Genomic DNA, 18,298 nt, shown 5'->3' on the forward strand with positions numbered 1-18,298 from the left:
ACTATGCCACGTGCCAAAGTCAAGACTCGTGAGTCTTGACTTTGGCCACTGTATCCTTCCTGTTAGTGTTATGAATACCTACATAGAACTCTTGAGTTATGGCTAGTCCACTTCGACTATAAAGGAGTGGGTTGAAACTCATATATATTAGTTTATCTACTCATATACAGTTTATTTATAGACTTGATAACAATCTAGTCTTATTACCCACATACATCCGAATGATTCACCTACATTACAAACCCGATCTGGAACCAGTTTAATAAAAAAAATCTTACCTAATACAAATTGGAGCAACCGGCGTGTGAGTTTTTATTCGACGCATAAGTCCTTAATTATACTAGATTATAATTGATCGTTATATCGTGTTGTCTGTCTGTACGTTACACATAATTATTGTAACAGATACGTTGTAGTTAACTTGGACTTCATGATGTATAAATAAACTTCACATTGGGGAAAGTCAACAGGCCAGTAATGTGGCGAGTAGTTCTTTGAAATGATTAAATTTTTACTTCATCATTACATTTTCCCATTCCTTTTAAACTCATTCTATGCTTCATGCTATCCATCCATTTAAATCCATCCATCTGAAAACAGTTTCAATAGAAGAGATTCATGGGATAAGTCTGGTATTGCAATTCATCTTACTATCTTTGCATCTTATTATGTGCTTGCTCCTGTAATTGTACAATAAAGATGAGAGAAGGATTCATATGAAGGTTTTATACACACACACACACACAAAATCACGCCTCTTTCCCGGAGGGGTAGGCAGAGACTACCTCTTTCCACTTGCCACGATCTCTGCATACTTCTTTCGCTTCGTCCACATTCATAACTCTCTTCATACAAGCTCGGTGGTTTCGGGTACTTTTGACCTGACCCTTTACCAGGACGTCCTTAATTTGATCAAGATACGTTCGTCTAGGTCTTCCCACTCCGACCTTTCCCTCCACACTCTCCTTGTATATCTGCTTAGTCAACCTGAAGGTTTTATACACGAATAAAAAAGCGATAAAACTGATGATACGAAAGTTAATATTTAAAGTATTTATTACATTACTGTTTTATTGGAATTCAAAAGTAAACACAACAAAATAAAGAAGTCCGTAAAACAGTTTGCGTGTTTGTAATATTTTTTTGCTAAGTCATCTCGACCAATATACATATACTCAAATTACGCTTGATAAATATGGCTATTAGGTACATATTTAAAATATTTTAGACTTTGGACCTCTAACGCATAGATAAATACTTCTGCGGATTTTAATCTGTTGTTTGAGCTTAGTATTAAAACAAAAAATCCACGACGACTTAAAAACATATTTTTTTATTTTGAATGAATTATTTTTCCTTGATAGTCAATTACAATAGATGCGAAAGAAATCTATTCTATTCAATTACAGCCAAAACTTTTAAACCTCGACCAATGCTGAAAAAAAATAATATTCACTGGATCTGACAAACCGCTACCGAACTCATTGAACATTTAGAGCTGTGATCGCAATATATAAACACACGGCGATAACACAGTTGCTTTTTTTATGTAAACTAAACTTTTTCAGAGTAGGAGAAATACAATCGTTCCAAATTTGAACCCTTAACGTATAAAATAAAATCACCTGCCTACTGGCTTAAAAGCATTTAAGCAAACATGAAGCTCACTCACGAAACTGTATTCAAATCACAGGTTTATTCACATTAAGTGTAGCCGTATGTGGTGAAAGGCGACAGAGTATATGAAACGAACCTGACCGACTTAGTAAACTTTGACCGCTTTACGTAATTTGTCTCGTCTCACAAAAGAGCAGACACATTGTCTGTCTATATTTTGCTATTTCAAGCAGATTTTGCAACATCTTCGTATAATTTTAACATTATTTGGTTATATTTTGCATCACGACCAAATCTTTAGTAAGCGCAACTTTTGTAGGTAAGATGGCGGGAAAAGTAAAATAGAGTACCTATATGTGTACTCGTAGAAGAAGACACAAGGAATATCTGGCATATTTTATAAATGACTAGCTTTCCGCCCGCGGCTTCGCCCACGTGTAATTCGGTTATATATAGCGTTTTTTAATGATCTCGACAGGGCTTTTTCTTCCACAGGCTGAAATCTTGTTACAACTGGAATTAAATATAGCCTGTGTTACTCAGGGATGATGTAGCCTCGTGATAGTTAATAGAAAATAAAATTCGGGTGTTTTATTTATGCATACCGATTACGCCGAGATTTATGGACCGATTTACGTGATTATTTTTTTGTTCGGTAGAGTATACTTTCAAGTTGGTCCCGTTGTTACCTAGTCAGGATCTGATGATGGTATTCCAGGGAAATCAAGGGCAAACCTCAAATTTACAGGCAATTACGTTTTTGACAATTTCATAGATCTGTTTAAGTATTTGCGTCTGATAGTCATCATCCCATGTGAATGAGCTGATGATGGAAGGTACAACTCCTCAACGGTTAGGAGTTGAAAGAAAATTCTTACGAAGTTATACGTACATGTGAGGCTATTAGGTTGACCTGATAATAAAAAGTAAATCTCATTAACGTTAAGAATTTAGGTGAAAATGGATGCGGACAAATTTCGTAGCTGTTTGTATGGGTAGTGTTAACACAAAATAGGGATTTAAAGGCGTGATGTTATTAATGTTATGCATGTATGTACATAATTATGTATGTTATTATGTATGTTAAAGAGACGACTGAAAGTTGTCATACAAAGTCTTTTTTTTTAAGGATGGGAAATCATCAAATGACCTCTCCCGCTCTGGGTGGAACGGAAGGGAGTGTCAGACTTTTACTGACTAAAACCCACCTCGTTCCTTCAGTTGCCCTTTGCGTTCCGGGGCCACGGTATCTCGTTAGAACTTTCCCGCAGCCCCGGCTCAGTTTATCCCGTTTCCCCCCCTTGGGGGTTGACATTTCAAAAATCCCTTCTTAGTGCTCACTTATGTTACTAAAGGAACCTCTGTTCAAAATCTCAGACTCCTATACCGAGCGGTTTCGGCTGTGCGTTAATAAATCAGTCACCCAATCGCACCCCCTAAATCACGATTGGAGGGTAGTTTGAAAAAACTTATAATGTCAAACATATTTACTTGCCTATGTACGTGTTCATGCCAAGTTTCAAGTTTATAAACCCAAGGAATAAGATTTTTCATAGAAACGTTTTTACCCCTTTTCCCCCCCTTGGGGGTTGAATTTCCAAAAATCCTTTCTTAGTGCTCCCCTACATATCCCAAGAAACCTACATTCCAAATTTCAGCTGTCTACGACCAGTAGTTTCGACTGTGCGTTGTCTGTCAGTCAGTCACTCAGTAACGGAAGAGTTTTATATATATAGATAAAGGGTCAGATCAAGCATACCCGAAACCGACGACTTTGCATGAAGAGACTTATGAATGTGCATGAAGCTAAAGAAGTAGGCAGGTATGGTAAGTGGAAAGATGTAGAAAGTTTCTATCTCTCCGGGAAAGAGGCATAAAAGCGTTAAAGCCGACATGAAACTCACCCACGAAACTATATGTAAGTATATAATACAACACCGTAGTGTCGCAATTTCAGTATTTCACAGTGAAAGTTATGATAACGACTGATAACCGTAGCCCGCATAACAGTTTGGTAATACATACATAATTTTGTCAAGGAAGTGGTTTAAATTATTTAAATATTGTGATTTCCTCAGCATATTACATAGACATTAACAATGTCTCAACTAGCAGGTTGTCAGATCGTGTGATTGATTACCGATATGATATCGAATCATTTGAACAATACACAGCTGTAAAAAATATTTTGAATATCTTTTCTTGTATCGTATTCTTTGCGATTGACACAGCGCATAAATACATCGGGACCCAGCGTTTGGAATCAATTGTAACTTGAAAATAAGATCCATGATCAGACTAAAAAGTTTACAACATATCTTTACTTTTAATGTGTATAAGTACACATACATTTTCAATTTCTTTAAGTGATAGTTTTATCCCTAAGTCGTCTTGTTCGACATCCTAAAGGTGTCATGTATGAGATTATAAAATAGTCCTAGGTATTTATGAATACCTACTATGTGGGTACATCATGCTGACTTTTTGATGTAAATTTTATTTCCCTCTGTTTTACGTTTCCTCTAACTGAACTTAGTACATGTAATATATGTTTGATACCTATCAAATTGATGATGATTTATTTTACGTATTCTACCGTAGGTCAGCGGTCACCGTCCGCCCCACGTGGGGAAGAGGAAGTATTTATCTGCGACCTTCACGGCGCATGCGCACTAATATCAGCCTAGCTTCCTGCTCCCGATGTTACTTAATATATTGATTTGCATATCCAGTTGACATGAATGCATTATTTTTATTATAGCATCTGCCCGCCAACTTCGTAAGCGTAAAATCTTGAAATGTTATTACCTATAATTGTTACTATTAAAATACAAAACCCCACTGAATCAGTAGGTTTAAATAATTACACATAGTTTAGCTTTTCTGAAAGATCTAAGATTATATGAATAAGGCAACCTCTTGTGTATCACCAAAGATATCTTTAATGTATAGAGGATAGCACCGTACTTATGCATAAGGTATAAGTTTTGTTCTTGATTTTAAGCCTATTAATTCGAATAATTGAAATACTAGATTAAAGTTTATTGGATGAATCTCAACTGATTATGCCGCCTTCGCCTTGCTCAGATAGAAGAAGCAGGCCGATTATTTTATATTTGCCAAAGTTGTGCCATGTAATCCAATGGCTAAAACTGAGATTGTCGAAGACTGGACAAAATGGAAAAAGAAATGTAGGAAAGCGGCCCGGGTTGCGAAGCATAGCAAGAAGGGTGCAACTGGGAACAGGCAATTATGAAAAAGCGACAAAGATCTACGAACTTCGTAAAAAAGACAAACAATAACAAAAGACTAATGAAAGGGTTGTCCCGCAGGCAAAGGCTACTTTATTTACACCATTAATTACTGATTATGATTACTGAACAGGCCTTTATTTGGAATGAATGAAATAATTCAGCGGGTTTCTCGTCTTTGTAATAAAACCCACTATATTAAACAAGAGTTAAATTACGCCCGTCTAAAACCCACTGATAAAGGACCACACAGACCTTGTTTATTTTATGAACTACACGCAACATTTGGCGCTATCACATTTCAGACGCAGCCGCTAGTCTAGTAAAAAAAGGTCTAAGTAAAAGTTGGATGCGTAGGTAATCCGGTTGCGTTTATTATTGTAAAATATTTTTGTGATTTATAAACTTATAATCTTTCTTCGATTTTGGGCAATGCCGCGTCCAACTAATGTGACTAGGTATGTATATTTCAGTAAAATAGTATAACTTTTACAAACCTCAAAATAACAGACATTAATTTATGAAGAACAAGATTATAGTATGGTATATTTTTTAAGAAATATAACATAAAATAAAATAATAACGATATTCTAATTCAATTTCTTATTACAATTTCATTGCATATTCCAAGGAATCTTAAAATTAAAACATAAAAGTAAGACATAAAACATATGAACGAAGACTCGCCACATTTTAAATATGAGACTTTAATGCAGTCGAAGTTAAGTTCAAATAACTACAACCTTGTTTTAAATAAAGCGCACTTGATTACGCGTTTCCTAAAAATAGTAAGGCATTTGACCGTCTCAAAACCTATACATCTTTCTGGGTGCCCAAATGTTCCAAACGATATGTCAACTTCATGAGGAGTGTCATGTTACCACTTGACTGATGTAACATTTAGATTATCAGGAAAAAATTAAAGTACTTCGAAGGCTGGGGACTTTTGATTTAGATTTATTTAGTGCAAGTCACAAGTTTGTAGTCCTTACATTGGTATAAAGGTATTACGCATCCCCAGACCAAAACCAGGGCCGAGCCAGTGACATGCGGAACGTGACTTGTCCGGTGCCTAAAAAATACAATTATCCAAAAAAAAAGCGTACATACTTATCTTGCATCTCTTCTTAACGGTATGAAATTAAATGAAATATTTAATTTTCATCATTCGTCATCTATTTTAGTACTTTTCGGAGTACTCACTTTAAACACCATATATTACAAATATACCATTATGAATCAAATAAGTTCACCACTAACGAGCTAATCTTTAAATGCTTGCCATCAGTACCAACATCCTTGATGCTATCGTATTAAATTTATTGGTAACATTCAACTCATTTCCAATGTATTAATACTGTTCATACCGTGATACCCTTAAAAGGCTCTAGTCAATTTATGTAAGTATTCAGTCTTTTACTAAGGTAAAAGCCGTAGCCTATCTAATCTAATCGATTTTAAAATTGATTATTTCTAATTAAAAGCTCGATACCAATCAGGGCCGTAAAATCGACAATGTCAATAGAATAATGTAACATGTAAATATTGGAATAAAATCAGCAGTAAATACAATTTCTTTTACATTAGATTTTGCGGGTATAATCTTTATTGAATCCTTAAAAAAAATTAATTAAATTTTGCAGTCAATACCACTTCGTTGAAAAATCCATACCTACATCTTCCAGAAATTCGAGTTTGCTAGTATTATTTGCTTACTTATTTTCTATAACTAAGTACGAGTACTATATTATTATCCCTGAACTCACCCATCAAGGATAAGTTATTAAAATTTGACAATTTTGTATGTATTAATATGCCAATTTTGGTATCGTCATCAGGCGTATGACCTGTCCTGTCATTATGCTTCATTAAAATGAACAATGACGCCTAGGCGTGTTTTTATTATACATCTTTGAGCAACGGTACTCTCAGAAATAACAAGACCACAAACATTAGTTCAACGGTCGGTATGATTCGCAAGTTCAAAAGAATTTGCGGCTGTATTACCGCGTAGGTACCTAGTATTGATAAAAGTATCACATGTTTGTACTAGGTATTTTCGCACATGTGTCAAATGGCAGTTCGGAAGCGTTTGGGTATAAATATTTGGAGAACGGAACGACTGTATCAAATAGACCTCTCAAGCCGTTACTTTTATCAGCCGTACTAGATATTTTTTTATTTCCATCTGTTTATTTAGATACATAGATAATTCATTTTTTTGTTTTGCTACACACAATTTACAATATATGTATATATATATGAAATACCAATTAATAATGGTGTGAGATGCAGCAATATGAAAAGGTTATAACTCTTTTTTTAGAGGACATTAAATGGTTATTGTTAATAAATTAAATGCATAATTAAGATGCAGGATCTGTAAGATCTTAATCTCATTACTATACAAATGTTTATTAAGTAAGTATACATTAAGACATAGACCCAGAAATTAATTAAAAATTGTCGCAAAAGGAAACAAAGTTGTTACCGAATCTGATTAAAGCTTATGGCGAGGACAAATTTCAAGCAGATTTAAAAACTTCCATAATACTTACGTCATTTTCGCACTTTCGCTTTGATTATTTTATTTTATTACAGATAATTTAAATAAGCACTTTGTATGCGATAATTTACTTGACGATTTTATAACATAACTACAAGTCGTAAAACTCTTTTTTATATGTACTTTCCTTACATTTGAAAAGTTTAATTATTATATCTTGTTTCTTATTTCAGAGTTTATTATTATACTAGCTGTTGCCCGCGACTTCGTCCGCGTAAATTTTGAGTTGAATCTACAATAATGTGAAATAAATCAATAATACTTATCATATGAAATATTGGAAACTCATGCCTTGAGTTCATTCAAATGACGATAACTTTTTTTACTTGAGTTCATTCAAATGACGATAACTTTTTTTAGTAAACCGATTTTGATGAAACAAACTTTAAATGTTTTTCTGATTAAAAAAAGCAATTGGTGAAAGTTTTAAGTAAATCGGTTTAGTACTTTCGGAGATAAGCGTGATCATAAATACAGACAGAGAGAAAAAAAATTTAAAAAAAATTTTTGCTTTCTATTTTTCATTCTAAGTGTCCCTCTATCCATTTCAGCCAAATATACTAAATGTACAGACAAAATATATTTAATGTTTAATTATACCCAACAAACATTTAGGCGACGATTAGAGCTTATTTTGTTACTTAGTGGGCTACAAAGGCATTACAGTAGCAGCACTTATGACTATTGGCGATAAAGTGGCGTACCAAGTAACGTATATCACTTCTACTTATAATACAGAGTTACAAGCGCGCCAATTAGGCGAGCTTAAAGGTTATGGATGTATTATGGCAAATCTTAACACTGTTGTACATGCACAGCATTTTGTGTTATAGCTTTAAGTGAATCTTAGAACTCTAAGATCTAAATAAGAATAAGAATTAGCTTCTACCTCCAAAAGTGCTATGCAGATGATAATAAACTCTTTACAAGAACCTAAAGTTGCATAATAGCGTTAATAAGCGCTACCGGCCTTACAATAGTGTTTATTTAATCTTATATAGAACCAAATGCTTGAAGTTATACAAAACTCTCTTGCATTACCTTAAGTCAAATAGGAGTATAATTTTTCGCTATAACAGATCCTCTAGCGTCTATTGTTACTTTTTTGTGACTAAAGGTAAAGTAATAGCGCTTAAGGTCACTACTGTATTTCTTATATTGACTACTTGTTTTTGACAATGGCGTCGCAACCAAAATAAACAAAAATTGTTGTAAATACGTGGAAAAGTTTTCAGTAAATAGACAACATACATCGGGCGCTCGAATTATTTGCCAATAAATATGTAACATATTCACAGTGTACTTCCCTTCGCAGCAAAAATATGCTTCCTTTCGCACCATACAATATCACTTTTTTTTGTTTAATATAAAAATCATTAGTCGTAAACTTATAGCCATTGAAAATAAAATTATTTATTATTAGATCACAAAATTAGTTTAATTATCTTGAATAGCGTTCAAACCGTTACAAAACACCTATTTACCTCCCTTTTAGCGCTTGAAAATATAATTAACGTCTTTGTATCTCTACTGTACCGCTTAAGGAGTCAGTTGATGCTTATTTACCCCTCTTGTATCGCTAAGAGATCCTGTTACCGCTATAATAACTTTCTTATGGCACTGATTGTACCTCTTAGCCAATTACCATAACTCTTGTATACCGTCATTATACAACCTTAAGTAATATAAAAATTGTGCCTAATTCGGGGGTAAAGTAGGGTTAGAGCGCGCTCTAACACTAATTTGTTACACCCATAAACCACTTTAGAATCTAGTTAGCGCTTTTATAGACTTATTATAAATCTTACTTTAGCGCCTAATTGTTACTTGGGTATGTATAGAATATATTACCTTGGAGTGCAAACAGAATACCTGCACTTTGCACTCCAAACTATACGTTGAGAGATAGAGACTCTCAGAGATTGGATTTCAGAGATTCAAAGTAATCGGAAAAAATTCAGCTTTCTAGCAATCACGGTTTATGAGATACATCCTGGTGTTAGACGGACAGACAGACAGCGGAGGCCTAGTAATAGGAACCCTTTAGGTACGGAACCCTAAAAACATGATAAAGATATCCATGAATCTGAATAATCATGAAATGTTGAATCTGAATAGTTATTAATCATCGTAGCCACGCTTTTGTGAACAGCGGCTAATTTTGTAGTGTCACAGTAATGAGGTCCTGACTGAACGAAGAACTCATAGTACAGGATCTCATTACGCGTGCATATGATCTGGATCGCGCCAAACAGTCTGGCAGCTATCCAGCCGATGTCGAGCCAAGTCTGTGCGTGGTGCACTATTATAAGGCCAATGAACTTAAATCTGCGAATATTTTGCAACCCACTGACAGAATAAATGGGTATTAATATGAATCGAATTATGAACATTTGTTACGAGTTGAATTAATGTATAGGTAATTGCTTTGGGGTATTTAGGGTAATTCTTAAAAAGATTTTTTTAAAGGCAACTTTGATATCGGTCTTTTGATGTTTTTGAGATACTGATGTTTTTGAATATAAGTAATTTTAATTTCTTGAATAATTTTTTGCCATTACATAGATACTTACGTTTACGTAATATGTACTTACGTTTATTTTTAACAATTCTTTCTCTTTTTGTTCTCTTTTATCATAGCCCGATTTTGCAGCTGTTTGTTTCAGTGAATTTTATAATCTAAATTTGTATCTAAATACAATGACCGCCAATGTCCAAAATCAAGCATGAAATTACACTAGTTGCTATATTTGCGCTAAAATTTGATAAAAAAAACCACTTAAATCCATTATATTGTAATCAAGTTCTTTTTTTAGTAATGGTAACTTATGATTTCGAGTCGCTCATATTGATATGATACGGCTAAATATGGTAATTATATGAATTATTGTAAAATGCATCTGTAAGATAAGTATAGCTTTCGGACAGCTGTGTAAGTGAAAATACAGTTATGTACTAAAACTACTGCCTAGGAGTAAAACTTAAATAAAGAGGAACAATATTGTAGCTGGAGAGATGATTCGGCTCGACCGCCAGCAAAGGGAAGATCTTCCGCCACATTGGTGACCCCAATGTGATTGGAAGCAACATTTTGAATCCTCTCCAATCGCAATTTCCTATGCTTGGTCTCTATGTCTTATTTTATCAAAATTGGCTTAGTAATTTTAGTTTATTTGTTGTGAACAAAATATTATTATTAGGTATTAGTTTCAACCAACCCCTCTAGGAAAGAGGTATGATTTTATGTAAAGTAAATTTCGTATTAACTATAGCGATGACAGAAGAATATGAAACTTAAAAACTACCATTGTTTCTATAGTAGCTACACTCATTTCATACAGGAACTCTGAGAACATAACACTCCTTGTTGAAACAGTCGAGTAAATAACAAAGGCCAAATTTAGGAGGCAGGAAAACGTCAATCATTTTTTATATATATCAGAGTACTTATTAATAACGATATCGTGATAACTGATTACGAGTCATGATAACATCTGAAGATTAAGTATTGTTGGAAACTGTACTCATCCTGATTCGCTATAAGTATACGATATAAACAATAAATTATGTGTAATATGTTCGAATGTGCGTATATAAAAATATTTTATTAGAGTTATTCTGCAGTCGGCATGTTCGTTAAATTTGGTTGGCGGCCGGAGAACTCTAAAAAATAGAACTAGATAAGAATAAAGCATGAAGGAAAAAAATCAGCTCGATTATAGCTATCCAAGGAAACCGTCGTAATAAAAAGAAAAATTGTTTCTCTACGAATGTAAGTCTGTTTGTTTGTTCCCTCTTCAAGCGTTATCAGTAGGACGTAGGGTATCTTTCATCCCGATAAAAAAGCTTTTGTTCCCGTGGCATTTGCGAAATACCTATATTCTTTTGTAGGTGACGTCAAATTCGTGCAGGTGAAGCTGCAGGTAAAAGTTACTAAGAAATACTAAAATGTTTCCAAAAACACTTATTGAGACAAAGAGATTCTGCTAGTATTAAGGATATAGTAACTTAAGTTACCAACGTGTATTACAACAAATTTTTATTTTGGCAATCCCAGCGCTCAAAAATCTGGATTGTTCCTGACTAGGAGGTATAAAACCAGGTAGGAGGTATAGTCATCAAAGAATCAACATCTTAACTATAGTCCCGCCTTTATTGCGTTGCAATAAGGTTTAATATACTCTCGTTTAGATTCGGATTATACAGCTACTTCCTCAAGGAAAAACAAAGCCATTGTCTAGCGTTTAATGTTTTTATCCTATACACTTTTTGCTACTTTATTGTTGAGAAGTGTTATTGTACTTGATAGTTGTTTGTCACTTTGAAAAATGTTCCCGTAATCTTAATGATACTTGATACTTTTTTGCATGACCACAAAAATCTGCTGTTGTTAGCAAAATGAGAGAGAATTGAAATATTTTCTCTTTCTTTTAAGAACAGGAAATAATTATTTTACCTGCTCAGCAAAGCTACATCTTCTTTTAACACAAAAAAACATTAAGTATTTCATAAAAAAATACTTTCAAACTTATTAATTTCGCATAGTTCTACATAACGACATGGCATAGTGTTCGTCCTCAAAATTTAAATACTTACTTGAATTGCAGACAAAAGCTGGCCTCCCATAGGGCTTTCAGTAAGTCTTACATGGGTGTTACTTGAATATGTAAATCTATTATATTCACATACACATTCATATCACAAAAAATACTTCAATAAACTCAGGTAGGTATATCGAAAGTCCATATGCATTTGACCAAGAAATTTTATCAGTTGCTGTTATCAGTTTGCTGTGTATGACAATGTCATGGTATCTGGAGAATTCCAAAATGGACACTCAAATGCATTTGGGAGTACGATTATGCGTTAGTTGCTTTGTAACGAACGAAGGTGTATCTATTTCATATAAAACATGCTGACACAAAGTGGAATAAACCATAATCCTATAGAAAAAGTACACATTCTTTATATATTATTCTTTATTTAATTATTTTTTATTCCCTTTAAAATTCTCGTATTTTTTATTCAAACTTAGGTATGCTAGCACATTATTTATGAAACAAAATATGAAACTTTTTTAAAATTAATTGAAAAATGGCTAAGTTAAACTTATTTTAAAATTGGAAAAATAATAATGCCCTATAGTGAATAAATTGGAAAGTAGGTACTCCACATGGACGTCTTAAAGCTTGTGCTGCGTCACGATCACGATCCAATAGCTGGATAACAAGGAGCACGATTGAAATGGAGAAAGTCCAAACTTTCTGATGACAGATGAATGTAGCGATGTATGTTTATGAAAATGTGTGTGATGTTATTTCTTTTGAATTTATGTTTAGGAGAAATTATAATACCAGTATTAATTCATTCCCTGGTTAGCCTGGGAAGCTTTATTAAAATGATTCCAATTTTGCCTGATTTAAAATTACCTATAAGTGTCATCATTGTACCCAATAAAATATTGGCGTATGACTGGCGCAATAAAAAATCGTCTTGTCACCTCTCCTTAAATAATGTCATTATAGTATTAATTTGTTTTGTTCACCATAACCTAAAAAATGATGGCCTGATATGTGTCAATAAGAGCACAAAACGACTCCCGTTTATCCTTCACAACTTTAAGGTTAAGGTTCGACTGACAAAGAATGCCTTGTGGCATAAAGTCCACTTATTGTACATTTTACGTGCATATAGTTTTAATGAATAAATAATCTTTAGCCGAGGAGTCTGACCCGTATCATGGTCACACGTTCAGTTGCCTGAATGTTCCCGGGCGATGTTTAATGTTCACCATATACCTGGATCATACCTGCTTTATAAATTCTTCTTTATCACTAAGTAGACTGTACCAGAGAGAGAAAGGACCGAACACATACTAGACCATTTTAATATACCATGAAAGTATGAATGCATTCTTATGCATTCGTTTCACCGTCACGAATGATGCAAATGTGAAATGAAAGAATGATCAATTTCTCTATTTTCACTTATACAACATAGTTTATTATTTATTTATCGCAGGGTGGTTGGAGGAACACTCCTTATTTTTCCCATGGATGTCGTAAATAACGGGGACTAAGGGAGAGGTTAATGAATTTGAGATTTGTTGTAGACGATGGGCAACAAATCTCAAATTGAGCAAGCTAGTCATTGAGCTGTATGGCTTAATGATGGAATTGAGATTTAAATAGTGACAGGCGCTAGCCAATCGCCTACAAAAAGAATCGCAAGTTTGAATTTACTTTGATTGGAATAATATCATGGCATTTGTTACGTTGTATTTTCGGGTCCCTGCATCCTTCGGTTGACCGTTACTTTATCTTTAACAACATATAGGATACTAACAATTTTTTCTTTGCCTCCTAACAGGCCTAATATTCATCAAAGGCTAACTGATCATCAAAACTACCATCTTCATAAACAGCACCTAATATTACTCACATAAAAGATCAGATATGATTATAAAACCACTCAGCTCTTCATAGCCCGGAAAACAGATCAAGGTCGTCACGCACCTGCGCGTGCGCCTCCCCGTGAGCCTGTGGTCAGCGGTCAATGGGGCGCTGGGGATAGTGTGTCAGCCACAGCTCTGAATATAAATAATTTATATAAACTGCACGAGGCCGTCTCGTGGATGTAACGAGGATTAAACTGGAGAATTCCATACAAATATAATTGTAACGGACCGATGTCTGTATTTGAAAAATATTGGCAATAAATACGTTCAACCTATATACATTTTTATTTCCTCCCTCTGTAATGGGCCAAACAGGAGGTCAGCTTTTATGTGTTGAGATTGTCAGTGAACATTTACGGTGAACAAAGTCGAGGGCAACAAAATTTACTGCAAAATATTTTTCTTATGGCTAGAACAAATACTCTTCTTTGGCCGGTTTTCTTCAGCTTTGATCTCCCCTGGCAATGCCAGCCATCTTTCCATTTCAATCTTCTTTTATCCCCGTAAACAAATATTCGGTCTGGCCCATCTCCGCATCAAATTTCGTAAAGATCTCTTCTGAGGTTTAAGCCCAATATGTAATTACGTAAATTCGCACATAATCTACATCATCATGTACTCTTACATCTACATCTTTCTACTTGCCATGATCTTTGCATTCTTAGTTCTTTTGCTTTATCCAGATGCATAATGTTTGCATTTATAAAGATTATTAGCTTTTTTATGCGGATTTGTATACTCACTGCCGTAATTTAACGCCAAGTTTACCAAACTTAAAGTAAGCATCCATGACGTGCAAAATGACGGTAGACAACATCGATTTAATCGATTTATCGCTCGTTTCAGCTTCAAAGAATCGATTTGCGTACGTGAGAGGTTGCGCACGCGCCGAAGGTAAACAAATCGGAGAAGGAAAGTGTCGGTTTGTTTGTGGTCTCAATTTGTTTACTGTACAATGTAATCGTTGTTGAAACCGCATATATACTTTTTCTTAAATAGCTATTATTAGTTACGTAAACTTTATTGACATAAATATTGCAACGTGATTTGATTTTTTACAGGAAAAAGGAAATATTTACAACACAACACACTAACTCGAAATTATTGGGAAGTCAGACTTTCTGTTTATTTATGCCTGTTCTTAAGTCAAGCCTTTATACGGAGGAACCGTGTAACCTCCACGACCTTGCAGAGGGTCCAAACTAATATTCGTTCAAGCAGTAACACAAACAATTGGCTGAAATATGCATGTCACCTCACGATGTTTTTCCACACCCTAAAAGCATCGGTTAGCAATTAACTCAGCAAAGAATCATTGGCAAATAGCCGTGATAGATGTAGGCCTCCATAAGCATCACACTTTGTTAATTTACCTTGACCGTTCGACCACCGAAGTCATCATAAATTTAATATAACAAACATGCAACATAAACGCGTGAGATACGCAACAGAGCGGCGCCACTTTTTTGCCTACCCCGTTGCGTGTGCATTCCACAATTTTATCTTTCTCCTTCGCAAACATTTACCTACATCTAAATACCCTAAAACCACTCGATATTATTGATGGCGCCATCATACTTAAACTTATGTCCAAAGTATACTTGTTCTTTTATCAGGTCACTTATCTAAATGTGTATACAGCTTTAAATTTTTTGTGGATATTGCTCTATAAATCAAACTTTGTGCAGTAATATTGAAAACAAAATGATCCTCGAAGTAAGTTCGAGACTTGTGTTACGTGATACAAATTAAACGATTCTATATTTTATAATTAATATTTGTTAAGGTAAACATCCAAGACCCAGGCGAATCAGAAACAATTCTTTTCCCTATATAAATAAATAAACATGCCCTAGTCGGGATTCGAACCCAGTCGGTTGTATTTGGTTGCCATAAAATGGTTGCGAAGGTCGAGACAATTTTTATTTTTTCAAGTGCTGCTTTATACTCATACACTAATATCATTGCACGTAAAATTGCATGATGATTTAGATACCTATTCCTACATAATCTAGTATCGATTTCCTTACAATAGAAATGTTTACGTGCGTCTGTAGTAAATTCTATAGGTCTACCTACTATATAAAAAAAATATGGCTGTTGATGCCGTGGTAAAGAGGTTGAAAATAGCCATTAAGGTTTTTTATGTTGAGAACCAGGACTGTGATGTCAATAGAAATACTACTGACGAATACAAAACGTGTATCGAAATTTAATAAGTTAGTTGTTTTGTTTCATTGTCAGTTCTCATGACTATAAGAGTATATCTATGATAACGCTTTTGATTTGACATTATCTAAGTAGTTCCTAGTAATAAAATAAATGGATAAAGCACTATGACGAACTTTGCGAACAATTACATACATATAAATATTTTTATTAACGAATATATTCCTACCATAATTCAAATTACCAACAGACAACATATTATTATAATTGGTATAGATATACAAGATGATTATTTTACTACTAATGACATCTAGCGTGCAGTGACATTAATTTTAACAGCGCCATCTATCGTCGAATAGTAAAAGAAAAAAAATCAAATAAAAACAAACCTACACACAAGTTAGTTACCTAAATTATTTTTATCCCTTTATTTTATTTAAAAAAGGAGTTTCGTGGAATTGTCATTTTAATGTATTTTTTTTATTGTTATATAAATATGTATAAAAAGTACGAAGAAACAAAAAAAAAAACTAAAAGAAACCTAGGTAGATTAAGATCTACCTAGGTTTCTTTTAGTTTTTTTTTGAAGGTATCCACAGTAAGCTGTGGATACCTTCATACACAGATTAATTATAATTGGTAATACCGCGCCGTAATTTTTCATTTATCATTTAAAAACAAGAAAAAAGCAGAAACAAAAATATATAGAAAATTGGTCATCACTAGTTCACTTTCATATGTAAATATAATGTGATAGGTAATTTGAACCAGAGACTATGAGCTGCGGTGTCCGAGTGGTTAAGGAGATGGACTTGAAATCCATTGGGTTCTACCCGCACAGGTTCGAATCCTGTCCGCAGCGATTATTTTTGGTAAAAAAATTATAATCACTTTATTTATAATTTTAATTATTACTAGATATTTATTTTTTTATCTATTTTATTCGTTTAGCAAAGGGTTATGTTCGAAACTTTAATGAGTTTTCTCTGGCCTTACTGTTCTTGTGCTATTTGATACAAAATAGAGGCTTTATTAAAAGACACAAATTGAAAATATAAATATCTCAATTCTCAATGCTTTTTATGTGCGCTGCCTTTTTAATTCTGGATTTTCCTTTATATTTGAGTTGACTGGGAGAATTGGGATAAGTCCGCCATTGTACATATATACTTCTAAATCCAATAATATAATAATTTGTAATATTATTTTTAACAACATTTTAAAATATAAAATTCATAAAAAAAAAATAACACATTTTAAATTTTTGTAGAAGGGTGTCTAACGACTGTAAGAACTTATTAAATTCTGAATTACATAACAACATTTGAAAAATTTTGATCATCATTGTTGTAAGCATTTCACGCCCAATTTTATTGGATTTCTTTTATTATATTTTAAGGTTAGTTTGTTTTTTCAATGTTTTAGTAAAATACGATTTTTTTATTTAACCTTAACAGTACAGTACGTACTTACTACGTTTACTTCATTTGTATTTAAATTTCTTTTTTGGTGTCGTTTAAGCTTTTAAAAAAACAATTTATATGGAAAAAAAAGACCTTCCTTCGAGCCGGATTTGAACCAGCGACCTATGGATGTCCATGAATAATTTCCTCTACAGTCCACCGCTCTACCAACTGAGCTATCGAAGGTTGAAGTCTGATTGTGAATTACATATATACATATTTGTTTACCGTATTTAATAATGAATAATGTCTTTTTCTTAATTTTTAATTATTATTTTATTTCATATCTTTTTTATATCAGGTTAAATTATGATTTATGATAAGGTTTTATTTTATGTTAATTAGTTATTAATTTAATAATAAAACTCCTTAGAAATTGATACCTAAACATTTTTTATTTTCATTTGGCATAACCTATTTTCATGAAAATATATTAATATATACATATAGTCACGTCTATATACCCTACGGGGTAGACAGAGCTAACAGTCTTGAAAAGACTGATACGCCACGTTTAGTCGTGATAGAATTTAGATTCCAAATAGTGACAGGTTGCTAGGCCATCACCTAAAAGAAGAATCCCAAGTTACTAAGCCTATCCCTTAGTCGCCTTTTACGACATCCATAGAATCATCCATTAAAAAGATGTAGAGGTCTTATTCTTTTATTTTATACTGGTGTAAGTGTGTTAAGAGTTATGAATGTGGATGAAGCGAAGGAAGTATGCAGAGATCGTGGCAAGTGGAAAGAGGTAGTCTCTGCCTACCCCTCCGGG

At 33.7% G+C, this 18,298-nt stretch overlaps 1 long non-coding RNA gene and 2 other non-coding genes across 3 annotated transcripts in view; 1 reads left to right on the forward strand and 2 right to left on the reverse strand.

Annotated features, from left to right (window-relative positions):
• LOC132902724 (uncharacterized) overlaps positions 1-12,172 on the reverse strand; it is a 77,566-nt gene extending 65,394 nt beyond the window's left edge. Inside the window, exon 1 of the long non-coding RNA XR_009657223.1 lies at positions 12,031-12,172. This is a non-coding gene — a long non-coding RNA (uncharacterized LOC132902724). The remainder of the gene's footprint in view (positions 1-12,030) is intronic.
• A 4,668-nt stretch (positions 12,173-16,840) lies between these two features.
• On the forward strand, positions 16,841-16,922 carry Trnas-uga (transfer RNA serine (anticodon UGA)). The gene has a single exon. It is a non-coding gene; the product is annotated as a tRNA-Ser (tRNA).
• A 696-nt stretch (positions 16,923-17,618) lies between these two features.
• Positions 17,619-17,709, reverse strand: Trnay-gua (transfer RNA tyrosine (anticodon GUA)). The gene is given in 2 exon segments: positions 17,619-17,654; positions 17,673-17,709. It is a non-coding gene; the product is annotated as a tRNA-Tyr (tRNA).
• Between the last annotated feature and the right edge of the window lie 589 nt (positions 17,710-18,298).

Source organism: Amyelois transitella, chromosome 17, assembly GCF_032362555.1.
Source record: "Amyelois transitella isolate CPQ chromosome 17, ilAmyTran1.1, whole genome shotgun sequence".
Classification (NCBI taxonomy): Eukaryota; Metazoa; Arthropoda; class Insecta; order Lepidoptera; family Pyralidae; genus Amyelois; species Amyelois transitella.